Source organism: Phyllobates terribilis, unplaced genomic scaffold, assembly GCF_046119375.1.
Source record: "Phyllobates terribilis strain yellow unplaced genomic scaffold, ASM4611937v1 Scaffold_381__1_contigs__length_1843176, whole genome shotgun sequence".
Taxonomy (NCBI): Eukaryota; Metazoa; Chordata; class Amphibia; order Anura; family Dendrobatidae; genus Phyllobates; species Phyllobates terribilis.
The window spans coordinates 725,147-747,492 of record NW_027363141.1 but is presented as its reverse complement, the minus strand read 5'-3'; the positions used below and the strand labels follow the sequence as shown (position 1 = coordinate 747,492).

Sequence of the window (22,346 nt, the reverse complement as noted above, 5' to 3'; positions counted from 1 at the left end):
CACACACACCCCATCACCATTCACCACCTCATCCATATCTACTTTCTTCCCAAAAACTTTTTTGAAAAAAAACCTTGTGCATTTCTCATTTTTCTCCAAATGTTCAATCTTAGAACGGTAAATAATTTCTTTCCCTTTACCCTCAATATATTTCTTAATCTCTTCTTTCACTTGACACATCAAAACATCCACATCCACTCCAATCATCCTTAACTTCCTCAGCCACTCCAGTCTAGAGCTTAAATCATTAAATTTTGCTCTATTCATTGCTGCTTTCCTCCTGCCCCTTTTTCTAAAGAAAAAACCAATCTCACTCTTCATCCAGTCCCACCACTCAAGCACATTCCTGAAATCACTTTTTTTATCCCTCCACCTAACATACATTCGCCTAAAATCACGCATGATCCTATTATCTTCCAGCAAACGCACATTAAGTTTCCACACGCCACCACCATATACAAAGGAAATCTTACCTTCTAGACGTGCCCTCAAACACACATGGTCAGAGAAGGGAACATCTTCCTGCTGGAAATTCCTACAAATAACATTTTGTGAAGAAAAGAAGATACGGTCTATTCTAGACTCTATGCCTCCCCTGTCGGCCTTATAGGTCGCAGGAGGTGGATTACCTAAAAAAACTTCCGCAGCATCCTGTAAGGAAAAATCCGCCACAAGACTCTTGAGTCTTTTACCTGTAACATCCATCTTATCCCCCTCCGTCACACAATTGAAATCTCCAACAAAAATTATTGGCATTTTGCCAGATAAAAAAAAACATAATTTCTCAAAAATTTCCAGCCTCTCCCCTTTATCTATTGGTGCATACATATTTACCACCCTAACCCTCCACCCCCTACAATTTAACTTACATATTACACACCTCCCCGCCTCCACCACCATGTAACTTTCTATCTTAACACTATAACCCTTCACCAAAACACCTACCCCACAATTTTTATTACATACAGAACCAGACCACACACTTTGACCTAAAGGCCATGCATTTTCACTTAAGGGATCGGAGATCCCACACTCCTGGACACAGTATACGTCCGCATCCAAGTTGCTCAAGTAGTCCAAAATTGCCACTCTTCTCGACTCAGATTTAATCAGCCGAACATTTAGCGACAAGATGCTGAGAGCAACTTGGGCACCCATCTATTAATTTGATGTGGCAGGTCACGACAACATGCCCACCTGTACATCATCCTAACCCTTCTGGGGGTAGGACGCTGGACGTGCAGATATCGTAGTTTGTGCCTTCCCCCAAAAAAGACACATCTTGGGGATCGGATGCAGTAGGGTACACCCGGGCTGGACTCACACTGCAGTCACTTAAAGGGGAAAAGGATGGTTCAGTTTTCTTCTTTTTCTTCACTGAAGCGCCTCCATCTTCATCTGAACTATAATCCCGCCGCTGGGGGTCAAAGTCCCCCTGACCTCCCTCCTCCTCAAGGTCAGAAACGACATCGCTCCAGGCCACATGCGGTGTTCTGGTCAGATCAGACTCTTCTTCCCCCTGCAATGTAACCATCATGTCTGGAATTTCAGCCTCCAGATCCTCCACCGGGGCCACTTCCATGCCTATACGATCATCAGTTATCGTCTCAGACTCACTGACATCTGAAGCCACAGACGCGGCCCTCTGCACCGGTGGCTCAGGTGCCAGCTCCATATTTCCTCTTACATTCACACGAACCAGTTCTGGAAAAGCAACCCGAGCCTCCTCCTCATCCAGGAAAGCCAGAGTAGATATCGGAGCAGTCGGAGTTGGAGCAGTCGGAGTTGTAGCTGTGGGTGCAGGAGATTCATTTCTTCTCCTTCCCCTTCCCGCTGCCCCCGCATATGAACCAGGATGGAATATACAGTCTCTGAAGGCATGCCCCTTCTCTCCGCAGAGGTTACAGACTATTTCATTTTTGCAATTATTGGAAGAATGACCCACCTCATTGCACTTCCTGCAAATAATCTGTCTGATGTCGCATGCTTCCTGAGTATGGCCATACCTCCTACAATGACGACAAAACCTGGGCGCATTGGGGAAGAACAGGTAACCCCGCTCACTCCCAATGGAAAAATTTGATGGAGGATAATGTATACCCCCTGGTTCATCAGGACTTTCCCGGAACTTGACCATGAAACGATATTTACCGGTCCATAGTTCCTCCTCATTCATGACTTTTACTGCCACCTTGGTAATATAGCAGTGCCTATTTAGAAAGGCATAAATCAAAGCCAAGTCCACATGTGGGTTGTACATGAAAACAGTCAGAGGTACCTCTTTGGAGCAATACAAGATGACAAAAGTCAGCCCATCCAAATATTGATTGTCCAGATTCTTTTTCAAACAATCATAGAAATTGTTGCAAACAGCCATAGAAGTAAATACAAGATTATACTTGCTTTTGAATTGCTGGAGGCACAAGATTTCTTCCTTCTTCACTTCAAGGAGTCCAAACAAAATCTCCTTCACCACGAAGCTGAGGGTAAAGATTCCTTCTTTGCCTTCTTCCACATCAATCTGGATTCCAAACTTCACTCGAGCCTCACCGGGCCCAGCGTATCGAATGCGTCCCATTATCGCTAGTCGTGTCTACTGGCCAACTCCTTATAGCAGCAAGTGGCTTAAGCCATAAAATGGCGATGCCACAGGGCCAAGAGTTAACGCACAGACAGCCAAATGACTAGACCCATTACAGATCTGAGCCAAAAGGCCGAGAAGCGATAACCAGAATTGGTTTCAAACTACGGAGCCACCCAAGGATCCTGAAAAGTCCATTTGTGGAGATGAGCTCCTGGACTCCCGTTAAGAAGACATGTTGTCAACCTCTAGATCCCTTACATGCCTGCACTTTTCGGCTTGCTGCTGCTGCAATCCACGCGTTTTAGATCTGCATAACTCCACCTCTTTAAACACAGCACCTTCACCCCCTGCTGTTCCCACCCGCCTCAACACCGTTGGAAGGGAGGAGAACCAATTAAGGCGGGGGGTGGGGTGGAACGAGCAGCTGTCTACCCTTAGCAGGAGGGCTCCTGATTACATACCTCTCCTGCTGCTGCTGCTGCTGGCTGTCCAGCAGCAGACTGAAGGTGGCTGCTGCTGTGCACAGGTATATAAAGGCTCAGAGCCTATTATGACACGCGCAGCCAGCGTTCCATTGCCACATTCCATCTACTGCAGGCAGGATACCTGGCTGGCTGAATGTCGCTGAGAAGCTCACAGAGACCGCCATAAGCAACAGTTTAACAGAATGCCACAGACTAATCAACCAAACTTTTTGGGTTGGGTTCTCTTTTATAGTCTGCAGGCATTAAATGAAAGAAGTCAGTGTTCCAGCAGAAGGAGACAACGTTTCAGAAAAGGCATTGTAGCAAACCAAAAAAGAAATTTTAAGCGCAGCAGAGTAACCAGCGCACATACCTGTTAGCTCAGGTGAGTTTAAAAGGCTGCTGTTGATAACAAGGGCATTTGCTAAATAGATGGTGTGTGTGCAACAATATACTGAAAGGTCAATTATATTGTGCAGCTTATCTCACCACCTGTAGTTATTTAGGTGAAAGCTCCAAAATGCTTGCCTAATATGTCTGTTTATCCAAAAGGAAGTAAAAAGGGAGAGCTAGAAAGATAGCATTGCATCACATTACATGGCAATGCAATGCACAGTTGCTGAAGTTGAACCAAAATGAGCTTGTAATCTGGCTTCTGCAACTTTGAACATGAAAAATCCAATGAGGAGAAGAAAAGCAAAGCCAAAGAGTCCATCCCAAAATCCGACAAACAAGCAAAATGAACAAAAAACATTGAATTCAATTCTTTCTGATTTTAGAAACTGCATTAAAGAAGGGGTGCACCGGTCCTGGAGATACTGCAATACCAGGTCAATGCGTGGAGTGGACAGAGCAAGCTCTTTTTCCATCTCCCTGTTCTAAAAATCCATTTAATATATGGTCCCCAGATAGGGGACGTATCAGATATTAAACTGATAAGAACAGATACTACACTTGATCTTAGCCAAAAGGCCGAGAAGCGATAACCAGAATTGGTTTCAAACTACGGAGCCACCCAAGGATCCTGAAAAGTCCATTTGTGGAGATGAGCTCCTGGACTCCCGTTAAGAAGACATGTTGTCAACCTCTAGATCCCTTACATGCCTGCACTTTTCGGCTTGCTGCTGCTGCAATCCACGCGTTTTAGATCTGCATAACTCCACCTCTTTAAACACAGCACCTTCACCCCCTGCTGTTCCCACCCGCCTCAACACCGTTGGAAGGGAGGAGAACCAATTAAGGCGGGGGGTGGGGTGGAACGAGCAGCTGTCTACCCTTAGCAGGAGGGCTCCTGATTACATACCTCTCCTGCTGCTGCTGCTGCTGGCTGTCCAGCAGCAGACTGAAGGTGGCTGCTGCTGTGCACAGGTATATAAAGGCTCAGAGCCTATTATGACACGCGCAGCCAGCGTTCCATTGCCACATTCCATCTACTGCAGGCAGGATACCTGGCTGGCTGAATGTCGCTGAGAAGCTCACAGAGACCGCCATAAGCAACAGTTTAACAGAATGCCACAGACTAATCAACCAAACTTTTTGGGTTGGGTTCTCTTTTATAGTCTGCAGGCATTAAATGAAAGAAGTCAGTGTTCCAGCAGAAGGAGACAACGTTTCAGAAAAGGCATTGTAGCAAACCAAAAAAGAAATTTTAAGCGCAGCAGAGTAACCAGCGCACATACCTGTTAGCTCAGGTGAGTTTAAAAGGCTGCTGTTGATAACAAGGGCATTTGCTAAATAGATGGTGTGTGTGCAACAATATACTGAAAGGTCAATTATATTGTGCAGCTTATCTCACCACCTGTAGTTATTTAGGTGAAAGCTCCAAAATGCTTGCCTAATATGTCTGTTTATCCAAAAGGAAGTAAAAAGGGAGAGCTAGAAAGATAGCATTGCATCACATTACATGGCAATGCAATGCACAGTTGCTGAAGTTGAACCAAAATGAGCTTGTAATCTGGCTTCTGCAACTTTGAACATGAAAAATCCAATGAGGAGAAGAAAAGCAAAGCCAAAGAGTCCATCCCAAAATCCGACAAACAAGCAAAATGAACAAAAAACATTGAATTCAATTCTTTCTGATTTTAGAAACTGCATTAAAGAAGGGGTGCACCGGTCCTGGAGATACTGCAATACCAGGTCAATGCGTGGAGTGGACAGAGCAAGCTCTTTTTCCATCTCCCTGTTCTAAAAATCCATTTAATATATGGTCCCCAGATAGGGGACGTATCAGATATTAAACTGATAAGAACAGATTTTTTTTTTTTTTTTTTAACCAAATCAGATAGGCCGGAGCATAAGCTCAATCAAATCGACTTACAAAAGCCTTTCATTGACACTTAGCCTTTCATCACACTTGGTATATAATCAAAAATAAAACCAAACCTTATCATCAGGTACATTATACACTACGAATTAAACTTTACCAAAAACCTCCACTTTTTAAACTTCCAGATCCCTTCAGCATCTATAATACTTCCACGTTCCTGATCCCAGAGGTATATTACATACATACGTGACAGAATCAATCTCAAACATTCATTAACTGACATTTTCTTCCTTTTAAAAACTAACAAATTCCTCGCATCCCACAAACTTTCAATTACACACACCACCAACAACCATAAAATCCTATCCTTAATTCTACTACATGCACCCATCCCAAACATAGCAAGTTTCCAATTAACATACTTTACACCCACCAATTCCTTGCAAAGTCCCCCTATACCCTTCCATACATCATATGCAAAATCACAATCCCATACCATATGTCTAACATGCTCTCTCAAACCACATCCATCCCTCGGGCATACCTCAGATTTAACTAAATCCCTCTTCTTTTGCACATCTCTAACAGGCAAAATGTCATGCAATATCATCCAAGCGATATCTCTCTGTCTGTTAGTCACACCATCTATACTTAATTTTCTCCACATCTCGGTTACTTCCTCCCCTCTCAACCCATTGATATTACATACCACCTCACGCTCACGCACCATCCTAATGACTTTCTTCTTTTGCCTAAAATCACTCATGTTAACGGACAACAAATCATACTTCCTTACAAATTTCTCAACACAACCATACCATACAGGACACTTAAAAGCAACAGGCACTCTAGCATCCCTTTTGACCCACTTTAAGCCATAAAGCATCCATCCAGCCGAATACTTCATCATATAAGCACACTTATTACTTTTCCCTAGAACCACCACCACCATTTTCACGTAACCAATCCCTAAAAAGAAATCAATATTTGGAAAATCCAAACCACCATTTACACATAACTTATAGACATATTCCCGTTTCAATTTCTCCATGCGACTTCCCCAAAGAAAATTAAAGATGAATTTCTCAGTTTTCCTAATTTTCTTAAAAGCAGCAGGATATACATTCGCAACAAACAACAAAATAGGCAAAATAACCGCCTTAATAATCAGAACTTTCCCAGTCAGAGTTAATTCTCTCATTCGCCAAAAATTCAACTTGCGCACCACTCTCACCCCACAATCTTCCCAACTCTCATTTCCTTTCAAATCATCATTAAACTTAATCCCAAGCACCTTTATTGCACCATCCTCACACCTCACACCATCCATCCGTACATTCCTCTCACCAAAACATTTAAAGGAACTCTTAGTCCAATTGACCTTAAAAGCTGAGACACTACAAAACAAACTTAATATCAACCTTGCCCTACTCATCGCAGCCATATTCCCACTCACAATCACTACATCATCCATGTAACCTAGAATTCTCACATCCTTTCCATTACTCCCAGGAATCATCACACCTCTCATAACCTTATCCTTCCTAACCATACACATCAACACTTCAATCACACTAATAAACAAAAAAGGGGACATAGGGCACCCCTGACGCACTCCTGATTTAATTCTCACTTTCTCACTTAACCACCCATTCACCAAAAATTCACTTGAAACATTACAATACAAACTCCTAACACAGTTTACAAAATTCCTGGAATAACCCATCTTAGACAAAACCTTAAACATAAAGCTATGTGACACACGGTCAAAAGCTTTTTCAAAATCAACCGAAAACAACAAACATTTCTGCTTACGACTCATACAATCCCCAATCACATCACGCAACAACACCAAATTTTCAGTCATACTTCTCCCAGGCACTGCACACACTTGATCTTCATCCACCACACCGCCAATCACTTCCCGCATCCGGCTAGCCAACAATTTACTAAACACCTTATAGTCTGCATTCAAAAGGGTGATTGGCCTCCAATTCCCCAAATCCTTTTTATCACCTTTCTTATGAACCAAAACCACCACCCCATCTCTCATAGATTCACTCAACATATTCTCCGTGAACATATACTGGCACACCTCCAATAAGTCATTTCCCATCGTGTCCCATTCCTTAACATATAACTCCACGGGCAGTCCATCCTTCCCAGGTGTTTTATTCTTACTCGCAGACATCACCACTTTTTTAACTTCATCCAACACAATTACATCATCCAATATTTCACGTTCATCCTCACCCAAACAACCTTCTAAACACCCCAAAGCATCAGTCAACATCCTATCATCAACCCATTTTTCCCCATACAACTCCTTATAAAACAACACCACCTCCTGCATCACATCCTTCCCACTCACACACACCCCATCACCATTCACCACCTCATCCATATCTACTTTCTTCCCAAAAACTTTTTTGAAAAAAAACCTTGTGCATTTCTCATTTTTCTCCAAATGTTCAATCTTAGAACGGTAAATAATTTCTTTCCCTTTACCCTCAATATATTTCTTAATCTCTTCTTTCACTTGACACATCAAAACATCCACATCCACTCCAATCATCCTTAACTTCCTCAGCCACTCCAGTCTAGAGCTTAAATCATTAAATTTTGCTCTATTCATTGCTGCTTTCCTCCTGCCCCTTTTTCTAAAGAAAAAACCAATCTCACTCTTCATCCAGTCCCACCACTCAAGCACATTCCTGAAATCACTTTTTTTATCCCTCCACCTAACATACATTCGCCTAAAATCACGCATGATCCTATTATCTTCCAGCAAACGCACATTAAGTTTCCACACGCCACCACCATATACAAAGGAAATCTTACCTTCTAGACGTGCCCTCAAACACACATGGTCAGAGAAGGGAACATCTTCCTGCTGGAAATTCCTACAAATAACATTTTGTGAAGAAAAGAAGATACGGTCTATTCTAGACTCTATGCCTCCCCTGTCGGCCTTATAGGTCGCAGGAGGTGGATTACCTAAAAAAACTTCCGCAGCATCCTGTAAGGAAAAATCCGCCACAAGACTCTTGAGTCTTTTACCTGTAACATCCATCTTATCCCCCTCCGTCACACAATTGAAATCTCCAACAAAAATTATTGGCATTTTGCCAGATAAAAAAAAACATAATTTCTCAAAAATTTCCAGCCTCTCCCCTTTATCTATTGGTGCATACATATTTACCACCCTAACCCTCCACCCCCTACAATTTAACTTACATATTACACACCTCCCCGCCTCCACCACCATGTAACTTTCTATCTTAACACTATAACCCTTCACCAAAACACCTACCCCACAATTTTTATTACATACAGAACCAGACCACACACTTTGACCTAAAGGCCATGCATTTTCACTTAAGGGATCGGAGATCCCACACTCCTGGACACAGTATACGTCCGCATCCAAGTTGCTCAAGTAGTCCAAAATTGCCACTCTTCTCGACTCAGATTTAATCAGCCGAACATTTAGCGACAAGATGCTGAGAGCAACTTGGGCACCCATCTATTAATTTGATGTGGCAGGTCACGACAACATGCCCACCTGTACATCATCCTAACCCTTCTGGGGGTAGGACGCTGGACGTGCAGATATCGTAGTTTGTGCCTTCCCCCAAAAAAGACACATCTTGGGGATCGGATGCAGTAGGGTACACCCGGGCTGGACTCACACTGCAGTCACTTAAAGGGGAAAAGGATGGTTCAGTTTTCTTCTTTTTCTTCACTGAAGCGCCTCCATCTTCATCTGAACTATAATCCCGCCGCTGGGGGTCAAAGTCCCCCTGACCTCCCTCCTCCTCAAGGTCAGAAACGACATCGCTCCAGGCCACATGCGGTGTTCTGGTCAGATCAGACTCTTCTTCCCCCTGCAATGTAACCATCATGTCTGGAATTTCAGCCTCCAGATCCTCCACCGGGGCCACTTCCATGCCTATACGATCATCAGTTATCGTCTCAGACTCACTGACATCTGAAGCCACAGACGCGGCCCTCTGCACCGGTGGCTCAGGTGCCAGCTCCATATTTCCTCTTACATTCACACGAACCAGTTCTGGAAAAGCAACCCGAGCCTCCTCCTCATCCAGGAAAGCCAGAGTAGATATCGGAGCAGTCGGAGTTGGAGCAGTCGGAGTTGTAGCTGTGGGTGCAGGAGATTCATTTCTTCTCCTTCCCCTTCCCGCTGCCCCCGCATATGAACCAGGATGGAATATACAGTCTCTGAAGGCATGCCCCTTCTCTCCGCAGAGGTTACAGACTATTTCATTTTTGCAATTATTGGAAGAATGACCCACCTCATTGCACTTCCTGCAAATAATCTGTCTGATGTCGCATGTTTCCTGAGTATGGCCATACCTCCTACAATGACGACAAAACCTGGGCGCATTGGGGAAGAACAGGTAACCCCGCTCACTCCCAATGGAAAAATTTGATGGAGGATAATGTATACCCCCTGGTTCATCAGGACTTTCCCGGAACTTGACCATGAAACGATATTTACCGGTCCATAGTTCCTCCTCATTCATGACTTTTACTGCCACCTTGGTAATATAGCAGTGCCTATTTAGAAAGGCATAAATCAAAGCCAAGTCCACATGTGGGTTGTACATGAAAACAGTCAGAGGTACCTCTTTGGAGCAATACAAGATGACAAAAGTCAGCCCATCCAAATATTGATTGTCCAGATTCTTTTTCAAACAATCATAGAAATTGTTGCAAACAGCCATAGAAGTAAATACAAGATTATACTTGCTTTTGAATTGCTGGAGGCACAAGATTTCTTCCTTCTTCACTTCAAGGAGTCCAAACAAAATCTCCTTCACCACGAAGCTGAGGGTAAAGATTCCTTCTTTGCCTTCTTCCACATCAATCTGGATTCCAAACTTCACTCGAGCCTCACCGGGCCCAGCGTATCGAATGCGTCCCATTATCGCTAGTCGTGTCTACTGGCCAACTCCTTATAGCAGCAAGTGGCTTAAGCCATAAAATGGCGATGCCACAGGGCCAAGAGTTAACGCACAGACAGCCAAATGACTAGACCCATTACAGATCTGAGCCAAAAGGCCGAGAAGCGATAACCAGAATTGGTTTCAAACTACGGAGCCACCCAAGGATCCTGAAAAGTCCATTTGTGGAGATGAGCTCCTGGACTCCCGTTAAGAAGACATGTTGTCAACCTCTAGATCCCTTACATGCCTGCACTTTTCGGCTTGCTGCTGCTGCAATCCACGCGTTTTAGATCTGCATAACTCCACCTCTTTAAACACAGCACCTTCACCCCCTGCTGTTCCCACCCGCCTCAACACCGTTGGAAGGGAGGAGAACCAATTAAGGCGGGGGGGTGGGGTGGAACGAGCAGCTGTCTACCCTTAGCAGGAGGGCTCCTGATTACATACCTCTCCTGCTGCTGCTGCTGCTGGCTGTCCAGCAGCAGACTGAAGGTGGCTGCTGCTGTGCACAGGTATATAAAGGCTCAGAGCCTATTATGACACGCGCAGCCAGCGTTCCATTGCCACATTCCATCTACTGCAGGCAGGATACCTGGCTGGCTGAATGTCGCTGAGAAGCTCACAGAGACCGCCATAAGCAACAGTTTAACAGAATGCCACAGACTAATCAACCAAACTTTTTGGGTTGGGTTCTCTTTTATAGTCTGCAGGCATTAAATGAAAGAAGTCAGTGTTCCAGCAGAAGGAGACAACGTTTCAGAAAAGGCATTGTAGCAAACCAAAAAAGAAATTTTAAGCGCAGCAGAGTAACCAGCGCACATACCTGTTAGCTCAGGTGAGTTTAAAAGGCTGCTGTTGATAACAAGGGCATTTGCTAAATAGATGGTGTGTGTGCAACAATATACTGAAAGGTCAATTATATTGTGCAGCTTATCTCACCACCTGTAGTTATTTAGGTGAAAGCTCCAAAATGCTTGCCTAATATGTCTGTTTATCCAAAAGGAAGTAAAAAGGGAGAGCTAGAAAGATAGCATTGCATCACATTACATGGCAATGCAATGCACAGTTGCTGAAGTTGAACCAAAATGAGCTTGTAATCTGGCTTCTGCAACTTTGAACATGAAAAATCCAATGAGGAGAAGAAAAGCAAAGCCAAAGAGTCCATCCCAAAATCCGACAAACAAGCAAAATGAACAAAAAACATTGAATTCAATTCTTTCTGATTTTAGAAACTGCATTAAAGAAGGGGTGCACCGGTCCTGGAGATACTGCAATACCAGGTCAATGCGTGGAGTGGACAGAGCAAGCTCTTTTTCCATCTCCCTGTTCTAAAAATCCATTTAATATATGGTCCCCAGATAGGGGACGTATCAGATATTAAACTGATAAGAACAGATACTACACTTGATCTTAGCCAAAAGGCCGAGAAGCGATAACCAGAATTGGTTTCAAACTACGGAGCCACCCAAGGATCCTGAAAAGTCCATTTGTGGAGATGAGCTCCTGGACTCCCGTTAAGAAGACATGTTGTCAACCTCTAGATCCCTTACATGCCTGCACTTTTCGGCTTGCTGCTGCTGCAATCCACGCGTTTTAGATCTGCATAACTCCACCTCTTTAAACACAGCACCTTCACCCCCTGCTGTTCCCACCCGCCTCAACACCGTTGGAAGGGAGGAGAACCAATTAAGGCGGGGGGTGGGGTGGAACGAGCAGCTGTCTACCCTTAGCAGGAGGGCTCCTGATTACATACCTCTCCTGCTGCTGCTGCTGCTGGCTGTCCAGCAGCAGACTGAAGGTGGCTGCTGCTGTGCACAGGTATAGAAAGGCTCAGAGCCTATTATGACACGCGCAGCCAGCGTTCCATTGCCACATTCCATCTACTGCAGGCAGGATACCTGGCTGGCTGAATGTCGCTGAGAAGCTCACAGAGACCGCCATAAGCAACAGTTTAACAGAATGCCACAGACTAATCAACCAAACTTTTTGGGTTGGGTTCTCTTTTATAGTCTGCAGGCATTAAATGAAAGAAGTCAGTGTTCCAGCAGAAGGAGACAACGTTTCAGAAAAGGCATTGTAGCAAACCAAAAAAGAAATTTTAAGCGCAGCAGAGTAACCAGCGCACATACCTGTTAGCTCAGGTGAGTTTAAAAGGCTGCTGTTGATAACAAGGGCATTTGCTAAATAGATGGTGTGTGTGCAACAATATACTGAAAGGTCAATTATATTGTGCAGCTTATCTCACCACCTGTAGTTATTTAGGTGAAAGCTCCAAAATGCTTGCCTAATATGTCTGTTTATCCAAAAGGAAGTAAAAAGGGAGAGCTAGAAAGATAGCATTGCATCACATTACATGGCAATGCAATGCACAGTTGCTGAAGTTGAACCAAAATGAGCTTGTAATCTGGCTTCTGCAACTTTGAACATGAAAAATCCAATGAGGAGAAGAAAAGCAAAGCCAAAGAGTCCATCCCAAAATCCGACAAACAAGCAAAATGAACAAAAAACATTGAATTCAATTCTTTCTGATTTTAGAAACTGCATTAAAGAAGGGGTGCACCGGTCCTGGAGATACTGCAATACCAGGTCAATGCGTGGAGTGGACAGAGCAAGCTCTTTTTCCATCTCCCTGTTCTAAAAATCCATTTAATATATGGTCCCCAGATAGGGGACGTATCAGATATTAAACTGATAAGAACAGATACTACACTTGATCTTAGCCAAAAGGCCGAGAAGCGATAGCCAGAATTGGTTTCAAACTACGGAGCCACCCAAGGATCCTGAAAAGTCCATTTGTGGAGATGAGCTCCTGGACTCCCGTTAAGAAGACATGTTGTCAACCTCTAGATCCCTTACATGCCTGCACTTTTCGGCTTGCTGCTGCTGCAATCCACGCGTTTTAGATCTGCATAACTCCACCTCTTTAAACACAGCACCTTCACCCCCTGCTGTTCCCAGCCGCCTCAACACCGTTGGAAGGGAGGAGAACCAATTAAGGCGGGGGGTGGGGTGGAACGAGCAGCTGTCTACCCTTAGCAGGAGGGCTCCTGATTACATACCTCTCCTGCTGCTGCTGCTGCTGGCTGTCCAGCAGCAGACTGAAGGTGGCTGCTGCTGTGCACAGGTATATAAAGGCTCAGAGCCTATTATGACACGCGCAGCCAGCGTTCCATTGCCACATTCCATCTACTGCAGGCAGGATACCTGGCTGGCTGAATGTCGCTGAGAAGCTCACAGAGACCGCCATAAGCAACAGTTTAACAGAATGCCACAGACTAATCAACCAAACTTTTTGGGTTGGGTTCTCTTTTATAGTCTGCAGGCATTAAATGAAAGAAGTCAGTGTTCCAGCAGAAGGAGACAACGTTTCAGAAAAGGCATTGTAGCAAACCAAAAAAGAAATTTTAAGCGCAGCAGAGTAACCAGCGCACATACCTGTTAGCTCAGGTGAGTTTAAAAGGCTGCTGTTGATAACAAGGGCATTTGCTAAATAGATGGTGTGTGTGCAACAATATACTGAAAGGTCAATTATATTGTGCAGCTTATCTCACCACCTGTAGTTATTTAGGTGAAAGCTCCAAAATGCTTGCCTAATATGTCTGTTTATCCAAAAGGAAGTAAAAAGGGAGAGCTAGAAAGATAGCATTGCATCACATTACATGGCAATGCAATGCACAGTTGCTGAAGTTGAACCAAAATGAGCTTGTAATCTGGCTTCTGCAACTTTGAACATGAAAAATCCAATGAGGAGAAGAAAAGCAAAGCCAAAGAGTCCATCCCAAAATCCGACAAACAAGCAAAATGAACAAAAAACATTGAATTCAATTCTTTCTGATTTTAGAAACTGCATTAAAGAAGGGGTGCACCGGTCCTGGAGATACTGCAATACCAGGTCAATGCGTGGAGTGGACAGAGCAAGCTCTTTTTCCATCTCCCTGTTCTAAAAATCCATTTAATATATGGTCCCTAGATAGGGGACGTATCAGATATTAAACTGATAAGAACAGATACTACACTTGATCTTAGCCAAAAGGCCGAGAAGCGATAACCAGAATTGGTTTCAAACTACGGAGCCACCCAAGGATCCTGAAAAGTCCATTTGTGGAGATGAGCTCCTCGACTCCCGTTAAGAAGACATGTTGTCAACCTCTAGATCCCTTACATGCCTGCACTTTTCGGCTTGCTGCTGCTGCAATCCACGCGTTTTAGATCTGCATAACTCCACCTCTTTAAACACAGCACCTTCACCCCCTGCTGTTCCCACCCGCCTCAACACCGTTGGAAGGGAGGAGAACCAATTAAGGCGGGGGGTGGGGTGGAACGAGCAGCTGTCTACCCTTAGCAGGAGGGCTCCTGATTACATACCTCTCCTGCTGCTGCTGCTGCTGGCTGTCCAGCAGCAGACTGAAGGTGGCTGCTGCTGTGCACAGGTATATAAAGGCTCAGAGCCTATTATGACACGCGCAGCCAGCGTTCCATTGCCACATTCCATCTACTGCAGGCAGGATACCTGGCTGGCTGAATGTCGCTGAGAAGCTCACAGAGACCGCCATAAGCAACAGTTTAACAGAATGCCACAGACTAATCAACCAAACTTTTTGGGTTGGGTTCTCTTTTATAGTCTGCAGGCATTAAATGAAAGAAGTCAGTGTTCCAGCAGAAGGAGACAACGTTTCAGAAAAGGCATTGTAGCAAACCAAAAAAGAAATTTTAAGCGCAGCAGAGTAACCAGCGCACATACCTGTTAGCTCAGGTGAGTTTAAAAGGCTGCTGTTGATAACAAGGGCATTTGCTAAATAGATGGTGTGTGTGCAACAATATACTGAAAGGTCAATTATATTGTGCAGCTTATCTCACCACCTGTAGTTATTTAGGTGAAAGCTCCAAAATGCTTGCCTAATATGTCTGTTTATCCAAAAGGAAGTAAAAAGGGAGAGCTAGAAAGATAGCATTGCATCACATTACATGGCAATGCAATGCACAGTTGCTGAAGTTGAACCAAAATGAGCTTGTAATCTGGCTTCTGCAACTTTGAACATGAAAAATCCAATGAGGAGAAGAAAAGCAAAGCCAAAGAGTCCATCCCAAAATCCGACAAACAAGCAAAATGAACAAAAAACATTGAATTCAATTCTTTCTGATTTTAGAAACTGCATTAAAGAAGGGGTGCACCGGTCCTGGAGATACTGCAATACCAGGTCAATGCGTGGAGTGGACAGAGCAAGCTCTTTTTCCATCTCCCTGTTTTAAAAATCCATTTAATATATGGTCCCCAGATAGGGGACGTATCAGATATTAAACTGATAAGAACAGATACTACACTTGATCTTAGCCAAAAGGCCGAGAAGCGATAACCAGAATTGGTTTCAAACTACGGAGCCACCCAAGGATCCTGAAAAGTCCATTTGTGGAGATGAGCTCCTGGACTCCCGTTAAGAAGACATGTTGTCAACCTCTAGATCCCTTACATGCCTGCACTTTTCGGCTTGCTGCTGCTGCAATCCACGCGTTTTAGATCTGCATAACTCCACCTCTTTAAACACAGCACCTTCACCCCCTGCTGTTCCCACCCGCCTCAACACCGTTGGAAGGGAGGAGAACCAATTAAGGCGGGGGGTGGGGTGGAACGAGCAGCTGTCTACCCTTAGCAGGAGGGCTCCTGATTACATACCTCTCCTGCTGCTGCTGCTGCTGGCTGTCCAGCAGCAGACTGAAGGTGGCTGCTGCTGTGCACAGGTATATAAAGGCTCAGAGCCTATTATGACACGCGCAGCCAGCGTTCCATTGCCACATTCCATCTACTGCAGGCAGGATACCTGGCTGGCTGAATGTCGCTGAGAAGCTCACAGAGACCGCCATAAGCAACAGTTTAACAGAATGCCACAGACTAATCAACCAAACTTTTTGGGTTGGGTTCTCTTTTATAGTCTGCAGGCATTAAATGAAAGAAGTCAGTGTTCCAGCAGAAGGAGACAACGTTTCAGAAAAGGCATTGTAGCAAACCAAAAAAGAAATTTTAAGCGCAGCAGAGTAACCAGCGCACATACCTGTTAGCTCAGGTGAGTTTAAAAGGCTGCTGTTGATAACAAGGGCATTTGCTAAATAGATGGTGTGTGTGCAACAATATACTGAAAGGTCAATTATATTGTGCAGCTTATCTCACCACCTGTAGTTATTTAGGTGAAAGCTCCAAAATGCTTGCCTAATATGTCTGTTTATCCAAAAGGAAGTAAAAAGGGAGAGCTAGAAAGATAGCATTGCATCACATTACATGGCAATGCAATGCACAGTTGCTGAAGTTGAACCAAAATGAGCTTGTAATCTGGCTTCTGCAACTTTGAACATGAGAAATCCAATGAGGAGAAGAAAAGCAAAGCCAAAGAGTCCATCCCAAAATCCGACAAACAAGCAAAATGAACAAAAAACATTGAATTCAATTCTTTCTGATTTTAGAAACTGCATTAAAGAAGGGGTGCACCGGTCCTGGAGATACTGCAATACCAGGTCAATGCGTGGAGTGGACAGAGCAAGCTCTTTTTCCATCTCCCTGTTTTAAAAATCCATTTAATATATGGTCCCCAGATAGGGGACGTATCAGATATTAAACTGATAAGAACAGATTTTTTTTTTTTTTGAAAGCCCGAATTCGTGTACAAAACCCGAGTGCGCTTAAAAAAGTGACAAGTGCCACAAAAAAAAGTGCACTAGGATGCTGGTCTTCTTGAAACCCTCTCCAAAAGGAGAAGGGTCCCCCAAACCATTCCCCGTCCCTCCGAGCCAGAAGGCCACAGCGAGGCACAGGGACAAATAGCCACCTCCAGCCGGAGCCAGAGGCGACCCAATCTTACCCTCAATACCTGCCCGAGTTCTCACCCGAGCAAGGCACTGGGAGCCAAAGACTGTGCTCCCCTCCCGGAAGAGGGGAGCCAACAACGCTCTCCTCCCGAAAGAGGAGAGCCAGGGGGGTTCAGGGGGGAGCGGAACCTGATGGCCACACACTCCCCCCCGAGACCTGCCAAGAGTTGAACCCGTAAGGGAACCGCATCCCGACAAAATCCTAGTAAGGACGTGGACACACGTGAAAAAGTGGACACACAGTGACAAAAAAAATTAAATAAATAGTGAAGGTTTCACAGTATAATACTGCCCGGACCTTCGACCGGGAATTGAAAAATTCCCCATCCTAAGGCCAGAAGGCCCGGAATAAGGGTGTGTGTGAAGAAAGAAATATTGAAGTGCTAGTGCAAATGTGCCATAAACTCAAGTGGGGTTCCCAATCCCAGTGAGTTAAGGCACCCCAGGGTCACCACTCCTGGGGCACTTCACACTTCGGGCTTTCGATCTTCCCCGGCCCAATGGCGTCGATCCTGGGGGGCCATGCTTTCCACCAGATGACTATATTAGCCACCTGGCGTACTAACAAGCGCCTAAACCCCAGTGTGCATAATGTATCAATCTACTAGGGCGGCAAACATCCAAAACCGCCTTTTCGAAAGATACTACACTTGATCTTAGCCAAAAGGCCGAGAAGCGATAACCAGAATTGGTTTCAAACTACGGAGCCACCCAAGGATCCTGAAAAGTCCATTTGTGGAGATGAGCTCCTGGACTCCCGTTAAGAAGACATGTTGTCAACCTCTAGATCCCTTACATGCCTGCACTTTTCGGCTTGCTGCTGCTGCAATCCACGCGTTTTAGATCTGCATAACTCCACCTCTTTAAACACAGCACCTTCACCCCCTGCTGTTCCCACCCGCCTCAACACCGTTGGAAGGGAGGAGAACCAATTAAGGCGGGGGGTGGGGTGGAACGAGCAGCTGTCTACCCTTAGCAGGAGGGCTCCTGATTACATACCTCTCCTGCTGCTGCTGCTGGCTGTCCAGCAGCAGACTGAAGGTGGCTGCTGCTGTGCACAGGTATATAAAGGCTCAGAGCCTATTATGACACGCGCAGCCAGCGTTCCATTGCCACATTCCATCTACTGCAGGCAGGATACCTGGCTGGCTGAATGTCGCTGAGAAGCTCACAGAGACCGCCATAAGCAACAGTTTAACAGAATGCCACAGACTAATCAACCAAACTTTTTGGGTTGGGTTCTCTTTTATAGTCTGCAGGCATTAAATGAAAGAAGTCAGTGTTCCAGCAGAAGGAGACAACGTTTCAGAAAAGGCATTGTAGCAAACCAAAAAAGAAATTTTAAGCGCAGCAGAGTAACCAGCGCACATACCTGTTAGCTCAGGTGAGTTTAAAAGGCTGCTGTTGATAACAAGGGCATTTGCTAAATAGATGGTGTGTGTGCAACAATATACTGAAAGGTCAATTATATTGTGCAGCTTATCTCACCACCTGTAGTTATTTAGGTGAAAGCTCCAAAATGCTTGCCTAATATGTCTGTTTATCCAAAAGGAAGTAAAAAGGGAGAGCTAGAAAGATAGCATTGCATCACATTACATGGCAATGCAATGCACAGTTGCTGAAGTTGAACCAAAATGAGCTTGTAATCTGGCTTCTGCAACTTTGAACATGAAAAATCCAATGAGGAGAAGAAAAGCAAAGCCAAAGAGTCCATCCCAAAATCCGACAAACAAGCAAAATGAACAAAAAACATTGAATTCAATTCTTTCTGATTTTAGAAACTGCATTAAAGAAGGGGTGCACCGGTCCTGGAGATACTGCAATACCAGGTCAATGTGTGGAGTGGACAGAGCAAGCTCTTTTTCCATCTCCCTGTTCTAAAAATCTATTTAATATATGGTCCCCAGATAGGGGACGTATCAGATATTAAACTGATAAGAACAGATACTACACTTGATCTTAGCCAAAAGGCCGAGAAGCGATAACCAGAATTGGTTTCAAACTACGGAGCCACCCAAGGATCCTGAAAAGTCCATTTGTGGAGATGAGCTCCTGGACTCCCGTTAAGAAGACATGTTGTCAACCTCTAGATCCCTTACATGCCTGCACTTTTCGGCTTGCTGCTGCTGCAATCCACGCGTTTTAGATCTGCATAACTCCACCTCTTTAAACACAGCACCTTCACCCCCTGCTGTTCCCACCCGCCTCAACACCGTTGGAAGGGAGGAGAACCAATTAAGGCGGGGGGTGGGGTGGAACGAGCAGCTGTCTACCCTTAGCAGGAGGGCTCCTGATTACATACCTCTCCTGCTGCTGCTGCTGCTGGCTGTCCAGCAGCAGACTGAAGGTGGCTGCTGCTGTGCACAGGTATATAAAGGCTCAGAGCCTATTATGACACGCGCAGCCAGCGTTCCATTGCCACATTCCATCTACTGCAGGCAGGATACCTGGCTGGCTGAATGTCGCTGAGAAGCTCACAGAGACCGCCATAAGCAACAGTTTAACAGAATGCCACAGACTAATCAACCAAACTTTTTGGGTTGGGTTCTCTTTTATAGTCTGCAGGCATTAAATGAAAGAAGTCAGTGTTCCAGCAGAAGGAGACAACGTTTCAGAAAAGGCATTGTAGCAAACCAAAAAAGAAATTTTAAGCGCAGCAGAGTAACCAGCGCACATACCTGTTAGCTCAGGTGAGTTTAAAAGGCTGCTGTTGATAACAAGGGCATTTGCTAAATAGATGGTGTGTGTGCAACAATATACTGAAAGGTCAATTATATTGTGCAGCTTATCTCACCACCTGTAGTTATTTAGGTGAAAGCTCCAAAATGCTTGCCTAATATGTCTGTTTATCCAAAAGGAAGTAAAAAGGGAGAGCTAGAAAGATAGCATTGCATCACATTACATGGCAATGCAATGCACAGTTGCTGAAGTTGAACCAAAATGAGCTTGTAATCTGGCTTCTGCAACTTTGAACATGAAAAATCCAATGAGGAGAAGAAAAGCAAAGCCAAAGAGTCTATCCCAAATTCCGACAAACAAGCAAAATGAACAAAAAACATTGAATTCAATTCTTTCTGATTTTAGAAACTGCATTAAAGAAGGGGTGCACCGGTCCTGGAGATACTGCAATACCAGGTCAATGCGTGGAGTGGACAGAGCAAGCTCTTTTTCCATCTCCCTGTTCTAAAAATCCATTTAATATATGGTCCCCAGATAGGGGACGTATCAGATATTAAACTGATAAGAACAGATTTTTTTTTTTTTTTTTAAACCATTCAGGTTAGTTTTATAGCAAATCAGTAGGATATACCAAAACTGTTGCAAAAAAAACTTCTCATCATCATGACCATATTTATTAAGCATAAAGTAACCTAATATTACAGAAAGAAGAACATCTTATTAATATAAACCAAAAGATCACTGAAATTTTACAATATGCCTCCACTTTTTAAATTTCCATATTCCCTCGGCATCTGTTCCACCACCGCTACTACTATCCATCTTGTAAATCAAAAATAGCCTAGAAAGAATAATCCTAATACATTCATTTACTGTAATTGATTTCCTTTTAAATACACAAAGATTCCTCACATCCCACAAACTTTCTAACACACAAGCCATAATTAACCACAAAACTCTCTCCTTTACACGTCCACTTGCACCAATACCAAACATAACCACACGCCAATCCACAAAAGTCACTCCTGCCAAACTCCTACACAACCCCCCTACACATTTCCACACGTCTTGCGCAAAATCACAATTCCACATCAGATGCATAACCGTCTCACAACCATTACATCCATCTCTTGGACAAACATCCGACCTAATCAAACCTCTCTTCTTTTGAACGTCTCTCACTGGAAGAATATTGTGAAACGCCATCCACACTACATCCTTCTGTTTGTTGGACATCCCATACATACCCAACTTTCTCCAAGCATCCGCAACCTCATTCCCTCTCAAACCAACAATATTAGACTCGACCTCATTTGCACACAATTTCCTATACACCCTCTTAGTCATTCTAAACTCATCCACCGGCACACTCAGCAAATCATACTTCTTGACAAACTTCTCAATCACCTCATACCACACCGGACACTTAAAAGACACAGGCACTCTCGCATCCCTCTTTCTCCAACCTAACCCATACAACATCCATCCTGCAGAATAACTTGCCATACATGCACCCTTATTACCTTTACCCAACAATACCACAATCGTCTTAATATAATGGAGCCCTAAAAAAACCTCAACATTAGGAAATCCCAAACCACCATGCTGGCAGGCCTTATAAAGGCTTTCCCTCTTCAGCTTCTCCATCTTGCTGCACCAGAAAAAGGAAAAAATCATTTTCTCAACTCTCTTCACTTTCCTAAAAGGGGATGGAAAAATTATGGCCACAAAAAGCAGAATGGGTAAGATCACTGCTTTGATAACTAGAACTTTGCCCCGCAAAGAAAGATCTCTCATTCTCCAAAAATTCAATTTTCGCTCAACACGCATACCACACTCGTCCCAACTCTCATTTCCTTTCAGATCATCATTGAAAAATACCCCTAAAACCTTAATTGCACTCTCCTCATACTTAACACCTTCCATACGAATACTGTCATCTCCAAAGCATTTGAAACTACACTTAGTCCAGTTAACTCTAAAACCTGATGCACCACAGAAAAAATCCAAAAGCAACCTCACCCTACTCATTGAAGCCATACTTTCACTCACCATCACAACATCATCCATGTAACCTAACACCTTCACATGCTTACCACCACTCCCAGGCACTAAGAATCCTCTCATCATTTTCTCACGTCTCACTAAACACAGCAAAGGCTCAATCACACATACAAACAAGACAGGGGACATAGGGCACCCCTGTCTTACACCAGACCTAATCATCACTTTGTCAGACAACCATCCATTCACTAAAAACTCACTTGACACATAATCATATAAAGACTTAACTCCATTCAGAAAAACCCTAGGGAAACCCATCCTCTCCAATACTTTAAACAGAAACACATGCGAAACTCTATCAAAAGCCTTTTCGAAATCAATTGCTAACACCATACACTTCTGCTTTCTAGTCTTACAATCCCCAAGCATATCCCTTAACAATAACAAATTATCACTTATACTCCGACCAGGCACGGCACACACTTGGTCATCCTCCACAACCCTACCAATCACCTCACGCATACGAT

At 44.1% G+C, this 22,346-nt stretch overlaps 7 non-coding genes and 3 pseudogenes across 7 annotated transcripts; all 10 read right to left on the bottom strand.

Moving 5' to 3' along the window:
* Positions 1 to 3,841: 3,841 nt before the first annotated feature.
* Positions 3,842 to 4,032, bottom strand: LOC141223933 (U2 spliceosomal RNA). The gene has a single exon (XR_012291453.1). It is a non-coding gene; the product is annotated as a U2 spliceosomal RNA (small nuclear RNA).
* A 1,115-nt stretch (positions 4,033 to 5,147) lies between these two features.
* LOC141224180 (U2 spliceosomal RNA) lies at positions 5,148 to 5,331 on the bottom strand. The gene has a single exon (XR_012291689.1). It is a non-coding gene; the product is annotated as a U2 spliceosomal RNA (small nuclear RNA).
* A 6,193-nt stretch (positions 5,332 to 11,524) lies between these two features.
* LOC141223932 (U2 spliceosomal RNA) lies at positions 11,525 to 11,715 on the bottom strand. Its single transcript, XR_012291452.1, has one exon. It is a non-coding gene; the product is annotated as a U2 spliceosomal RNA (small nuclear RNA).
* A 1,115-nt stretch (positions 11,716 to 12,830) lies between these two features.
* Positions 12,831 to 13,021, bottom strand: LOC141223931 (U2 spliceosomal RNA). The gene has a single exon (XR_012291451.1). It is a non-coding gene; the product is annotated as a U2 spliceosomal RNA (small nuclear RNA).
* A 1,115-nt stretch (positions 13,022 to 14,136) lies between these two features.
* On the bottom strand, positions 14,137 to 14,327 carry LOC141224134 (U2 spliceosomal RNA). The gene has a single exon (XR_012291649.1). It is a non-coding gene; the product is annotated as a U2 spliceosomal RNA (small nuclear RNA).
* Positions 14,328 to 15,442: 1,115 nt separating this feature from the next.
* LOC141224092 (U2 spliceosomal RNA) lies at positions 15,443 to 15,633 on the bottom strand. The gene has a single exon (XR_012291609.1). It is a non-coding gene; the product is annotated as a U2 spliceosomal RNA (small nuclear RNA).
* A 1,115-nt stretch (positions 15,634 to 16,748) lies between these two features.
* Positions 16,749 to 16,926, bottom strand: LOC141224218 (U2 spliceosomal RNA; annotated as a pseudogene).
* A 798-nt stretch (positions 16,927 to 17,724) lies between these two features.
* LOC141224255 (U2 spliceosomal RNA) lies at positions 17,725 to 17,816 on the bottom strand (annotated as a pseudogene).
* Positions 17,817 to 18,928: 1,112 nt separating this feature from the next.
* Positions 18,929 to 19,119, bottom strand: LOC141224112 (U2 spliceosomal RNA). Its single transcript, XR_012291628.1, has one exon. It is a non-coding gene; the product is annotated as a U2 spliceosomal RNA (small nuclear RNA).
* A 1,115-nt stretch (positions 19,120 to 20,234) lies between these two features.
* Positions 20,235 to 20,411, bottom strand: LOC141224190 (U2 spliceosomal RNA; annotated as a pseudogene).
* Between the last annotated feature and the right edge of the window lie 1,935 nt (positions 20,412 to 22,346).